Source organism: Macaca thibetana, chromosome 7 (assembly GCF_024542745.1).
Source record: "Macaca thibetana thibetana isolate TM-01 chromosome 7, ASM2454274v1, whole genome shotgun sequence".
NCBI lineage: Eukaryota > Metazoa > Chordata > Mammalia > Primates > Cercopithecidae > Macaca > Macaca thibetana.
The window spans coordinates 48,675,732-48,689,095 of record NC_065584.1 but is presented as its reverse complement, the minus strand read 5'-3'; the positions used below and the strand labels follow the sequence as shown (position 1 = coordinate 48,689,095).

General features: G+C 36.8%; 2 long non-coding RNA genes across 4 annotated transcripts in view; one reads left to right on the top strand and one right to left on the bottom strand.

Moving 5' to 3' along the window:
* Positions 1 to 13,364, top strand: part of LOC126959113 (uncharacterized) — a 455,629-nt gene that overhangs the window by 373,865 nt on the left and 68,400 nt on the right. The window lies entirely within an intron of this gene.
* Positions 1 to 13,364, bottom strand: part of LOC126959112 (uncharacterized) — a 28,550-nt gene that overhangs the window by 3,933 nt on the left and 11,253 nt on the right. Inside the window, exons 4-5 of one of the 3 annotated variants that reach the window (XR_007727481.1) lie at positions 4,871 to 4,978; positions 2,808 to 3,013 (exon numbers count right to left, since the gene is read on the bottom strand). This is a non-coding gene — a long non-coding RNA (uncharacterized LOC126959112). The remainder of the gene's footprint in view (positions 1 to 2,807; positions 3,014 to 4,870; positions 4,979 to 13,364) is intronic. The other 2 variants (XR_007727483.1, XR_007727482.1) reach the window with 2 other exon arrangements.

Sequence of the window (13,364 nt, the reverse complement as noted above, 5' to 3'; positions counted from 1 at the left end):
TTATTTCTGTTAAGTTGGTTGTAGTGTCCCCTTGTTCTTTTCTAATTTCATTATTTGACTTTCTTTCTTTGTTAATCAATGTAGCTAAAGACTTGTCAATTTTGTCAGTCTTTTGAAGAACCAGCTTTTAGTGTTGTTGATTCACCTATCTTTCTGTTATCTGTTTTGTTTCTCTGCCTTAAGCTTTATCGTTTTTTTCCTTTTACCAGTTTTGAGTTTAGTTTGTTCTTTCTCTAGCTCCTTAAGGTATACATTTAGGTTGTCAATTTGAGATATTTTTAATGCAAGAATTTATAGCCATAAATTTCCCCCTTAGCACTACTTTCACTGCATCTCGTAAGTTTTAGTATGTTATGTTTTCATTTTTATTTGTCTCAATATATTTTCTAATTTCTTTTGTGATTTCTTGACACGTTGGTTGCTTAAGAGTGTATTAATTAATTTCCACATATTTTTAGGTTTTCCATTTTTCCTTCTTGCTATAATTTTTAGTTTTATCCCATTGTGATTGGAAAAGATATTTTGTATTATTTCAATATTTTAACATTCATTAAGACTTTATTTGTGTCCCAAAATATAGTTGGTCCTGGAGAATGTTACATGTATACTTGAGAAAAATGTGTATTCGGCTGTTGGGTGGAGTGTTCTGTTTATTTTTCTTAGGCCCAATTAGTCTAGTGTTTTTCAATTCCTCAATTTCCTTATTGATTTTCTCTCTGGTCCTTCTATTCATTATTGAAAGTTGGTCACTGACATCTTCTACTATAATTATAGGAAGACCTGTTTTTAATTCTGTCAGTGTTTGCTTCATGCAGTTAGGAGCTCTTATGTTTGGTGCTTATATGTTCATAACTGTTAAATCTTCTAGTAAATTGACCTTTTTATTATTATACACTGTCCTTTCCTGTCTCTCCTCACAGTTTTTAACTTACTCTGTCTGATAGTAGTATAGCCACTTCTCTTTTAGTTACTCTTTGCATGAACTATCTTGTTATCATCCTTTCACTTTCAATCTGTGCATGTCCTTAAATCTAAAGCGAGTCTCTTGTAGAAAACAAATAATTGGATTGTTTTTTCAATCCATTCTGCCAATCTAATGTCTTTGGGAAGTTTAATCCATTTACATTTAAAATACTGATAGGAGAGAGTTTTCTATGTCATTTTGTTGTTTTCTGTGTATTTTACATTTTTACACCTCGTTTCCGTCCTTATTGATTTCCTTCGTGTTTAGTTGATCTCTTTGTAGTGACCAGAGACAAATTATACAATAAATGCATTATACTTTATTAAGAAATCTCTGCCTGTAGTCTCTTGCCCCAAGTGAGTCTGTAGATAATATTTAATAATCTAATGTATAATTTAAAATATTTCTTTTATTTTATGCTCTAATTAGCAGAAAATTGAAGACATTTTGACTCCCTTCTCATTTCCTTTTGAGTACCTTCTGTAGATATTTTATTTGAGATTTAATCATGGATTATTATATACAATATCCTAAAGTTATAACAATCTGTTTTAAACTGATACCAACTTAATGGTTGTAAACAACAGCTGTACTCTTTTACAGCTCTACTCCACTTTTGTTATTGATGTTACAAATTACAATTTCATATATTGTATACCTATTAACAGAGATTTATAATTATTTTTTATTCTCTTGTCTTCTCTGGTCTTTTTTGGGCATGTATCTTCCCTGAGCCTGTGCACGTGCTTTTTTCTTAATTCCCCCCATTATACACAGCTGTTTTTAAATGTCTTAATTTCCCTATGAGTTTCACCCCTGCATTTTCTCAAGGACTTATATGTTCTACTGTATTTCTCTGTCTGTAGTCTTTTGTTCCAGGTAAATTTGCAGATAATGTTGAAAACTTTAATGTCTGATAATTTAAATTTTTTATTTTATGCCATAATTAGCACAGTACAAATTGTATTATATGATAAATCAAGATTTATTTATTATGTAATTTGTTTCTTGTCACTTCTCTTTGACTTCAAAGTCCATGTTCTTTCTGTTACATCTCATACATGTAGATTTCAATCATGAAAAATAAATGACAAGATCTGAAGGGAATGTAAAAGTTATAGTAGCTGCCATGTTAGGATGATTGAATTATGAGTGATTTTTTTTCCCCCTTCAAAGAGTTTGCCTAAGATTTTTTTTATAACAAAAGCAATAAATTATACAATTTTAAACTCAGAAATGCAGATAAATGGCACAGTAGAGTGGATTGCATTGTTATTTTAAAAATGAATATTATTTTAAAAGATGTTTTACATATTTATATTTTCCTTTCCTCATTTTAAAGCTTTCCTATAGGTAGAGATGATAAATAAATGACCATTTCAAAATCTTATCCTTATTCAAAAGAACAATTTTCAAAGGGGAAGTGAATTTTTCACCCTCAAAATGTGCTATAAAAATCGAAGATAATCCGAATGTTTGTAATTTAAAGTACATTTTTTCCTTGAAAGCAGTGATAATTTTAGAAATCTTTAATTTTACTTTCTGGTTTTAAGATCAGATTCTAAAAGGAGGCATGTGTTTTGGTTTTGGTTTTTTTTTTTTTTTTTGGTTGTTGTTGTTGTTGTTGGTTGTTTTTTTTTTTTTTTTTGAGACGGAGTCTTGCTCTGTCACCTAGGCTGGAGTGCAGTGGCACTATCTTGGCTCACTGCAACCAAAGAGGCATGTTTTTAGGTATTAATAAAAAGAAGGTGTTATGGGAAAAATTCACCATATGATTATTTACATTTTATTTCCTGTCTGTAATTTCTTCTTATGAAAGAGAATCAGCACATCATTTACTCACTCTTAATATCAATTTGGATTCTCCATGGTCTTTCCTGGATTGCTCTTCTATTTAATATAATAACCAGCTTCTTGCAAAAAATGGAAACAAACTAAGTAAGAACACATCTGAAACAGAGGGTGTAGAAGAAAAAAGAAGCCAGAGCTTGGAATACAATACTTGTAATAGTTTTCATTCATCAGGACTGCAGAATGTTTCCACAAAGCCTTTTCAAATGTTTCAGAAGAGAAAGGAGGAACAGAAAAATGATCAGATGTTTCTCAGTAAACCTCTTATATGGGTTATAGTTCCACATTAAATTTGTTAATTTTGTCACTTAAAAATAATTTTAAAATATAATGCAAGTCTCAACTTTACTTATTAATCCTCCCCACATCAGCCTCACCCCATATTTGGATGCAGACTGGCATTTTTATTCAATAGCAGCTTATTCTGAAAGCTGTGTTTCCATTTTTCCCCCACCATGTACTTCAGTAAAGGTAGAAATACACATGTACAAATCTGTGGAGTTATTTTCATTTGGATATATTTTTTATACACATTATTTCTGATTATCAATCTAATTTTCCTTTTTTTTTTTTTTTTTTTGAGACGGAGTCTCACTCTGTCGCCCAGGCTCGAGTGCAGTGGCATGATCTCGGCTCACTGCAAGCTCTGCCTCCCAGGTTCACGCCATTCTCCTGCCTCAGCCTCCCAAGTAGCTGGGACTACAGGCACCTGCCACCATGCCTGGCTAATTTTTTTGTATGTTTAGTAGAGATGGGGTTTCACCATGTTAGCCAGGATGGTCTTGATCTCCTGACCTCATGATCTGCCCGCCTCGGCCTCCCAAAGTACTGAGATTACAGGCATGAGCCACCGCACCTGACCTCAATCTAATTTTCTTAAAATTGTATGCATTTTTTTTAGCTCTCTCATATTAACTCAAAAAGTATGGCCTGAGGGATTTGTTGTTTCAGTAACTATGGTCCCTATATCATAGTAGCATCTTTTTTGGGAGAAATTAGGAAACTTAGCCTTTCATCTTATTCAATGTGATGTTTTAAAAAAATTCAAAGTATGAATTCTCTAAATATATACATAGATGCAAACATGGATATAGTTATAGATATGGATGGAAGAACAGGTAGATATAGATGTGTGTGTTTACAGTAATGGATAAATATGAGAGCCAGAGAGCCTCTATGTATCTTATAAAAAGACCCTTGTTTCCTTCAGCGGAAGGGCATAGCTGAGCAAGAGACTGAAAACCTAGTTCTTAGAGTCACAGTGCTCTAGTGACCTTTGAATACTCAAGGCAGATGCATTATGAAAATCCAGGGCCCTAGTGGGCTTCCTGAAACATGAGATTGGAGAAATCTGGATGGATACTCCTAAGGATGTTGACTCTGCATCTTCTACCTCTGGACCCTCTAGCCTTGGAAAGGTGGCCCATGTTTCCCTAATAAGAGCATGTGCTTCTGTTGTGTTACCGTGTTACATCCTCACCTCCTCTCCTGGTTGCCAGACCAATAACTAGAGCTAAATCCCTACACAAACTGTCAAGAAACATGCTGGGTGGGATTAAGGAAAAAAGATACTATGTAATGAGGAATTACAAGAATTCATTGGCCTGTAACTGGGATTGGATTTTGAGGCTACTTGATCAAGGTGCACAAAATATAAAACTGGTCTTGCAAGAAATCACTGGCTTGGTTGCACTTGCTTATGGATGGGATTTAACACCCTGAAAAAGGACTCTAGGGGAAGGGAAAATGTGCTGCTGGCGTGGTTCTTGGAAGCATGGAAAAGTAATGGGAAGCACTGAATGAAATGGGAATTCCCGAGTTGGCCCACCAGATGGTAGGGGGAGGTACAAGAAGGAATGAAGAGGCTGAAGGAAGTGGGCATGCTGGAAGACATATATAAGGCAAGAGACCAACCAGAAATTATGCTCATTACTGGGCACACCAGATTTCCTCTATACTACTTTATATTCCCATTATCTAGCACTAACTACATTTCTCTGACGGTCATGAGCAATCACATAAAACAACAGCATGGCTTCCTTTTTTGCCTTTTACCTCAGTGAAATGTGGACCTCAAAAGCATCAGATGACTGTCTCTACTTCCAGTTTAGTGGAACCATTCTTGTCCTCTAGAAGGGAGCATTCCTCCTCGGATAATAAAATCTGTATCCCATCACAGGCAGGAATATGGGCATGTCATGTAAAAAAAGAAAAAAATTGTGAGTGGATCCTTCCATGTCATTTTGAGAAATGTCACCACCATTCCACAGATCTCAGTCTTCAGTCTGTGAGAGAAAGAACAGTGTTAGGTTTTGAGTTAAGGACATACACCACATTGGCAGGAAAACATGCTGACTTTGCAGTGTTTGTTGCCAGCTAGCGTCATAATTTCACCTTCCATAGATGTTACGTATTTCTTTTTTTTTTTTCTTTTGAGCTGGAGTCTCACTCTGTTGCCCAGGCTGGTATCTGTGCACCTTCTTTGACACACAGTGGAGGTGGGGTAGAGAGAAAAACTGGATTCTTTTTCCTGAAGTACAGCAAATAGGAAATGTCAAGAGTGGGTCATAAAATGGACCCATGTCAGCGATGACTTGGATCAGGTGCCAGTGACAATGGGTCTTTACATGATATTTTGTAGTCTCCTTATTGGAACACTTACCAGAACAAATGGATCTTATTTTAATGAAAATATTGTTTGTCACCATAATCGACAATGCCTGCTGGCATGTGGGAAGGGTACATAATGAAGTTTTAGAGTTCTGCATACAAAGATGGTAATACAGGATAGATGAAATATTTCTTTATACAAGTACAAAGGGAGGGACACACAGACGCTTCCAACTAAATCAATTTTAAAAATAAGCCATCAAGCCACAGAAAGACAGAGAAGAGCCTTAAATGTACATTGCTAAATAAAAGAAGCCAATTTTAAAAGGCTACATACTATATGATTCCAACTATATGACATTCTGGAAAAGGCAAAACTATAGAGATAGAAAAAAATCAGTGGTTGCCAGAGGTTCTGGGCAAGGAAAAAGATGACTGGGTGGAGCACAGGAGAATTTTAGAGCAGTGAAACTATTCTGTATGATATTGCAATGTTAGATACATAATGTTAGGCCCTTGTCAAAACCCATAGAACTGTACAACACGAAGAGTGAAACTTCATGTAAACTATGGACTCCAATTGATCATAATGTATCAATGAGTTATTAAAATCTTGCATTAGTGTGGGTGAGGGCTGCATTAGTTGAGAGTGGGGTGGTATGTGGGAATGCTGTCTTTTAAATTCCTTTTTCTGTAAACCTAAAACTACTCTAAAACAGTCTATTGACTTTTTAAAAACTGAATTGGTATTTCTGAGATAAGTTTGGTATAAGAAAAAAATGATTAGGATTCCAGAGAAAATGGAATTTTCTTTAAGATAGAAATTTTCTTTTTTGTAAGATAGAAATCTGGTTTCAATATTTTTGTCAAGATCAGAAGAAACTTTGCATCTTGTCTCCCATAAATATTAGTTTTATGTATTTGTCATGTACTCATTATGTATTTGAGTTTTATATATTTGTCATGCTGACTTTTTTTCTGACTCTTCTTTTTGCACTATTATAAAATAAGACTTTTTTTCTCTTCTATAATAGGCTTTCAAGATGTAATTCATTAGTATAAAAGGATTATGGGTGGGATTTTTTTGTTTGTTTTAGAATGGACTTTAAAACAGGTTCATCCTTAAACTAACAGACCTTTCCAGGCTGCAGAGGCATCCAGATATCTTCACTTGAACAACCATCTTTAGATGTTCCACCTGAAATCTTCTTCTAAACCCCCAGTCTTTACCTTAGAGTATTGCAGTTGCCTCCTGGCTGGTTTTCCTGTGTGGCCCTGTTCCACACTTGCCACCTGTTCTTACCAGAGCAACCAGATGGGTTTCAGTAAAGTCAAATCATGCCATGACTCTACCAGAAATCCTGGAAGGAGTCCCGTCTAGTCTGCTCCAGTCACACTAGCATTTTTGCTGTCCCTTGACTTTGCCTTTGCTGGTCCCTCTACCTGGAGTGCTCTTCTCCCAAATATACCTCTGGTTTGCTCCCTCACTTGCTTCAAGTGTTTCCTTAAACGTCACTTGTTCAATTTGTCCTGCATTAACCACTGTATTTCAAATGTTTGCCTTCTTTCCCATTTTTGATCTGTAGCACTTACCTTCTATACTATTTTGTTTATTCATTTATCTATTGTGTGTACTCTCTGTCTCTTTTCCCTAAACCATAAACCATGTGGGCAGGGATTTTGTCTGCTTTGTTTACTGCTGTATTCTCAACACTTAAAATCTACCTGGAATGTAGTAGATGCTCAATACGTGTTTATTGAACACATAGAATAAAAAAGGATGTCCTCTAAAAGCAAACTTCTTCTTGAGGTTTCTGTAGCAACACCCATAATAAATCTGGGACACTTTCTGGAGCAATTTACTTTCACATGGTCTTCATAGACATGGACCTATTTTTAATCCCACTTTCTAATGGAAATGGCTCGAAATATTTACTGCACAGCTGTAGAATGTAAGGAATATCAGATGTGGCCTCTGATTTCTGTTGAATAATTTTTGAGGACTCATAAGGTAGATGTCATAATTATGTAAATAATACTTTTATTCCAAGAGCAATTGTTAAATTTAACACTCTTTCCACGTTTTTATTTGTGGTAATGGTGTCCAACTTTCTTGAAGTGGTATTTTCAGATTCATATACTTGTTGCATATTTTCCATACCAGCTTTATGGTTTAATGTCCTCCAAAGTAATAGGTCAAAAGGTATATATTTATTACCTTTTTAAAATCAAAGAATGATTGTGCATCTGCAATGTTATTTAATAGATAAGCAGAGAGGAGCTTTAACCATCCAACTGGTTCAAACAGTAACCACCTCAATCAGTTGAGTTCATACTGACATCTGGAGGCCAAGCCTTGGCACTACATAAGGGCTATTACCCATTTCAGAGCTCATCAGAGTAATTAGTGCCTCTAAACTTCTTTAAGTAAAAATCTGAAATGTCTAAAAACATCAAAAAGTAGTTTAAAAAAGAAGTTTGAACTTTTTACCTTCTACGTATAGCTCTGTTTCTGAAAATTTGAGTCTGCATTTGGGAAAAGAATAACAGCGATAATGAGGAACATCTGAGTGCCCGGTAGATGCCAGGCAGCACAGGAGTGCTCTCATTGCGGCAACCCATTCAATCTTCAGACCACCCTGTGAGATAAGGACTATTATTATCCCCATTCTGCAGTTGAAATCAAGGCTCAGAGGGATTAGTAATTTCTTCGTGTCACTTAACTAGTCTTGGTGCAGCAGAATTTGAACCCATATTCATGTGACCAAATCCCCAGGTCCGGCACTCTTGGAGATGGACCAGTTTACACTGTTACAGATATTCTTCAACAAGGATTGTGCTAAAAAGCATAGTTATCTTTAAAGTTGCAATTATTGGCCGGGCGCAGTGGCTCATGCCTATAATCTCAGCACTTTGGGAGGCCAAGGTGGGCAAATTGCTTGAGCCCAGGAGTTCAAGACCAGCCTAGGCAACATGGGGAAACCCTATCTCTACCAAAAAACACAAAAATTAGCTGGGCGTGGTGGTGCATGCCTGTGGTCGCAGTTACTTGGGAGGCTGAGGTAGGGGGATCACTTGAGCCCAGGAGGCAGAGGTTGCAGTGAGCCAAGACCGCACCAGGCACTCCATCCTGGGTGACAGAGTGAGGCCCTGTCTCAAAATAAATAAAAAAGATAAAATAGCAGTTATGTTGCACTGTATTTTTGTCAAAGGACATTCCTGTGAAGAATAAGCATTCTGGATCATTCCTACAAGGAGCCAAGGTATATAACTTCCTAAGTCATAAACACTCAAAATAGACCGTCAAAGTGTTACCTAGAAGGAGGCTCAGTGGAAGGAGACAGGAGTGTCTCAGAAACCATCATTTCCCAAAACGAAGTCTAAGGTCTACTTTTTTGATACCTAATCTTTGTACATATTAATGGGGTATGTGTGAAATTTTGTTACACTCCTAGAACGTGTAAGCCAGGTATTTAGGATATCCATTGCCTCCAACGTCTATTTTTGAAGTGCTTTCTTGGGCTAAAGGAGTTGGGACCACCCCTATCCTAGTGGAGACCTGAAGGGCTATTTATACAAGGCCCGTACTCGTGAAAGGGCTCAAATGTAGATCTTCAAATGGGGTATACTGATGACACTGAAAGATGTCGTATAGTTTTAAGCTTATGTTCCATTAACTGTCCACCTCCATTATGTGGAGCAATGACTTTTATGAATGTTGTTATTATCTTCTAAATAACAGAGTTATATTGCACTTTTTTTTTCTGTCTAAGTATTAATTTGTTATGTGTATTCACGCTATACTTCAACTATTATAAGTCTATTTTAGCACCCAAAAAAATTTTAGTAAGCTAAGAGCCTCCAAAGATGGAAGGATCCCAGGTCTCTGTAGCCCTTTTAAATGCCCAAGTGGACTGCTCTGTACCTTCCACAAATGTGCTTGGAACATTTAGCCAAGAAAATGTTAATCTGTGCTTTAAGGACTCTCTTCTCAAACTCAGCCTTCTCTTCTAGGAAGTAGTTCCACTAAATTATCATCAGGCCTTTGTTGATAAGTCAAACCACTCAAAAGTTATGGGTTACAGATAATATCTAAGAAACTAGAAAAAGATACTTTGCTTTTGGAAGGTAGATGATTAAGTAATGAACTTCACCCAGAGCATTTTGGCTAGTGTAGTTCCTGTACTTGGCTAAAGGGACTTAGCTGACTTCAGTGTTTCTCGATGATTTAATACTCCTAATAATGAGGGCATGCTTACTGTAGAAAGGGAAAAAATGATTTTTTTTATATTAAGGTGGTGACAACAGACATCTCAAAAAAGGGAACATTCATGTATTTTTCAATCAAAATTCACTGTAGGACTGGCAAATGTCAGTAGGCACAATGTTTTGTCTCCTCCTGTTTCTAGCCATATGCCCAGAGATCATAAATGATGAGGGTACTTCTTACACTTCGTCCCTCCAAGTTTTCCTTCATTACAAACTTGTCAACTCAATCTGTTGATGATAGCAGTCTGGCAAGAGCCAGTATCTGTCTACCAGCTTGGGAGAGAAAGGAAGATCTGTTAGGACTAAGATTGCCTGCTTCCATTATTGTACTACAGGCAATTCTGTAAAGCAATTAAAGGTGCTCATTTCGAAGCATATTTTGTCTCCTCATTGGGGGCAATATCATCAGCCATTGTTGTTATTACTATTTTACATGAGAACCAAGTGTAATAAGGTGGTAGTAAGCTGACAACCTTACGTCACCCTCGACTTCTTGCATTCCTTCACACAAGCCACCCAACCTCTCCCACAAAGTTATATATATAAAATATTATATTTAATATATATTACATATATGTAATATTATATATTATATATAATGTAATAAATATTATATACACATATAAAATGATTTGAGTTGTCTTATGAAGAATAAAAATGAATGGGTGGCCAACTTAAGTAGATACATAAAAGTTGGCCACCTAGTCTTTTTTATTCTTCATAAAAGCACTTGAATCATTACAAGATCTCCATTCACACTGTCACTGGCATATTAGGGTGCTTATTTTTCACCTAGATAATTGTAATTGTCTTCCTGTCTCCAAAACACAACCCTCAAATGTTCCCTGCACACTACAGTTAGAGTGAACTGGCTACAGGTGACCTCGCTTATGTTAAATAGACGTAAGCTTGAACTATAGTCCTGTTACTAACTAGGCAACTTACTAACCCTCAATTTCCACATCAGTAAAATGAGGATGATAATCATACTTAGCACATGAAGTATGATTGCAGTGAATAAAAATATATCAGAATCACAATAGGAAATCACACATTCAAATGAGTAATTGAGGGTCATTTAATAAAGGGACTGTTTACAAACTGGAAAGAGTATAGTCATAAGAGATGGTGAACTACCCCAATGTTGGCAAAATAAAAGTCATTACCACCTTAGGCCTAAAAAGGCAAAGAAGAGAATAGATACCCGAACCCAGAGAAAGTTTAAGTTATAGTTGTAGGAGAGGACACTGACAAATGCTTCAACAGAAGAAAGCAACTGTCCTTTGATGACCCAGCAGAGGTAAAGCTGAGGGATTAAATGATCTAAAATCCCTCCTCCTCTCCATCTAATCTACTTCTAGTAATTCCCATTGGTCAAACTAAAATAGAAGCAAGGCTGTCTATTGATGCAGCCACCGAGTTCAGTGTGTGGGGTTCAGAGCAGAGTGCAGAATGGTGGAGAGTGGAACTGGAAGGCAGACAACCGCTCCCTAGAACACAGTGCATGTAAGGCACTTAATACTACTTCTTCAGGATGCAAAAATTCTTGGCTCTTGCACCAATAACACAGATAAAAGGGATAAAATAAAAACCCTAGTTTTCTGTAGAGCTATTGAGCAGTGGACACAAGGAAGCCATGATGAATGAATTCACAAGAAGAATGAGCCCTTTATAGGTCAGCAGAGCTCAGTGGCAACTCATCCCTGGGACAAACACAGATGTGTCTGGCAGAGGACAGGGCCTGCCAGAGATGAAGAGGCTTCAGGGATGATGAGAAAACAACTGAGCCCTTAACTTCAGCTGAGCTGGTGGGACTAATCTGAGGAGTCTAGCTCCAGGCCACAGTTCTATGTGTGTTCATTCAAGTCTGACCACAGGCAATTACAAGGCTTTGCCTGGCAGGCCTCATAGGGGGAAGCTGCCCTTCCACACCAGTCTTGGTGCACAGCCAGTGCATTGCAGTCTCGGGGCGGGGGTGGTGTTGCAGGAAAGGACTCAGGCGCCCCTGGGCCAACCATGCTCATTTACCTCTCTGCATGTCTAGCCTAGGCGCCTCCATTTGAAGACCTCTTTATGGGGGTCCTCAGCTGAGGCACATTTTGAGCAACTCTGCCAAGACCTCCTCGCTAGGGGGCCTTGACTAAGACATGTTTCTCCACTCTGACTTAGTACTTTTCCACTCCTAGCCCTTACGCACTCTGTCTCCCCACAGCCTCCTGGATCCATATAATGACAGGATCCTTTTGTTCACAGCTTCTTGGCAGTGAGACAATCCCCTTGTCTACACTGCTTTACCTCACCCAGTGCTGTTCTATGGGGGGAAATGAAACATTGAGGAGCCAGCACCTATGCTGTCTCTGGCTTACTCCATCACAGAAAGTGCATAAAAAGTTTATCACTACTTTCAGTTTGTCTTGTTGTCCTGAGTAACCACCTCAACACATGGGAGCTCAACAAAATCAGAATTTGGAAGAGGTACAAACACGAAAATGAAAGTGAGAAAATTACAACAGATGCCTCAGAAATACGAAGGATTATAAGAGACTCTCATGAAAAATTTTATGCCAACAAGTAAGACAACCTAAAGGAAACAGATACATTCCTGGAAAAATACAACCTACCAAGATTGTAAATTTGGTAGATTGTAAATAATGACCAAGATTTGGCCAGGAAGAAATAGAAATCCTGAACAGACATATAACAAACAAAAGATTGAAGAGGTAGTCAAAAACCTTTCAAAAAATAAGAGCCCAGGACCAGATAGCTTCACAGCTAAATTCTACCAAACATCCAAAGAATTAATACCAGTACTCCTAAAACTCTTCCAAACACATCTTATAAGGCCAGTATCGCCTTGATACAAAAGCCAAAGACATTTCAAGAAAAGAAAACAACAGGCTAATTTCTGTAATGAATATTGATGCAAAAATGCTCAATAAAATATTAGCAAACCTTTTCCAACAATACATCAAAAAGACTGTACATCATCATGACCAAGTGGGATGTATCCCTGGCATGCAAGCCTGTTTTAACAAATGGAAATCAATCAGTGTAATATATCACATTATCAGAATGTGAGATAAAAACCACGTGATCATCTTAATTGATGCAGAAAAGCATTTGATAGAGTCTGACATCTTTTCTTGATAAAAACTCTCAACAGTTTAGGTATAGAAGGAAAGCTCCTCAATGCAATAAAGGTCATCTATGAAAAACACACAGCTAACATTAATAATCAGTGGGGGAAAACTGAAAGCATTTCCAATAAGATCCAGTACAAAGCAAGGATGCTCACTCTTGCCAATTCTATTCAACATAGTTCTGGAAGTACTAGCAAGAACAATCAGAAAAGAAAAAGAAATAAAATGTATTTAAACTGAGAGAGAAGAAGTCAAATTACTTCTATTTGCAGATGAAATGTTTCTATATGTAAGTAACCTTAATGATTCTTGAACAATCTTAAAGATTCCACCAAATACTGTTTAAACTAATAATTGAATTCAGTAAAGTTGCAGGATACAAAATCAATGTAGAAAATCAGTAGCATTTTTAAATATAATTACCTAACTGAAAAATAAATTTAAAAAAACAAATGCCATTTGCAATTGCATCAAAAAATACTTTAGGAGATGAAAAATCTGAAAACTGTAAAAAATTGATGAAAGAAATT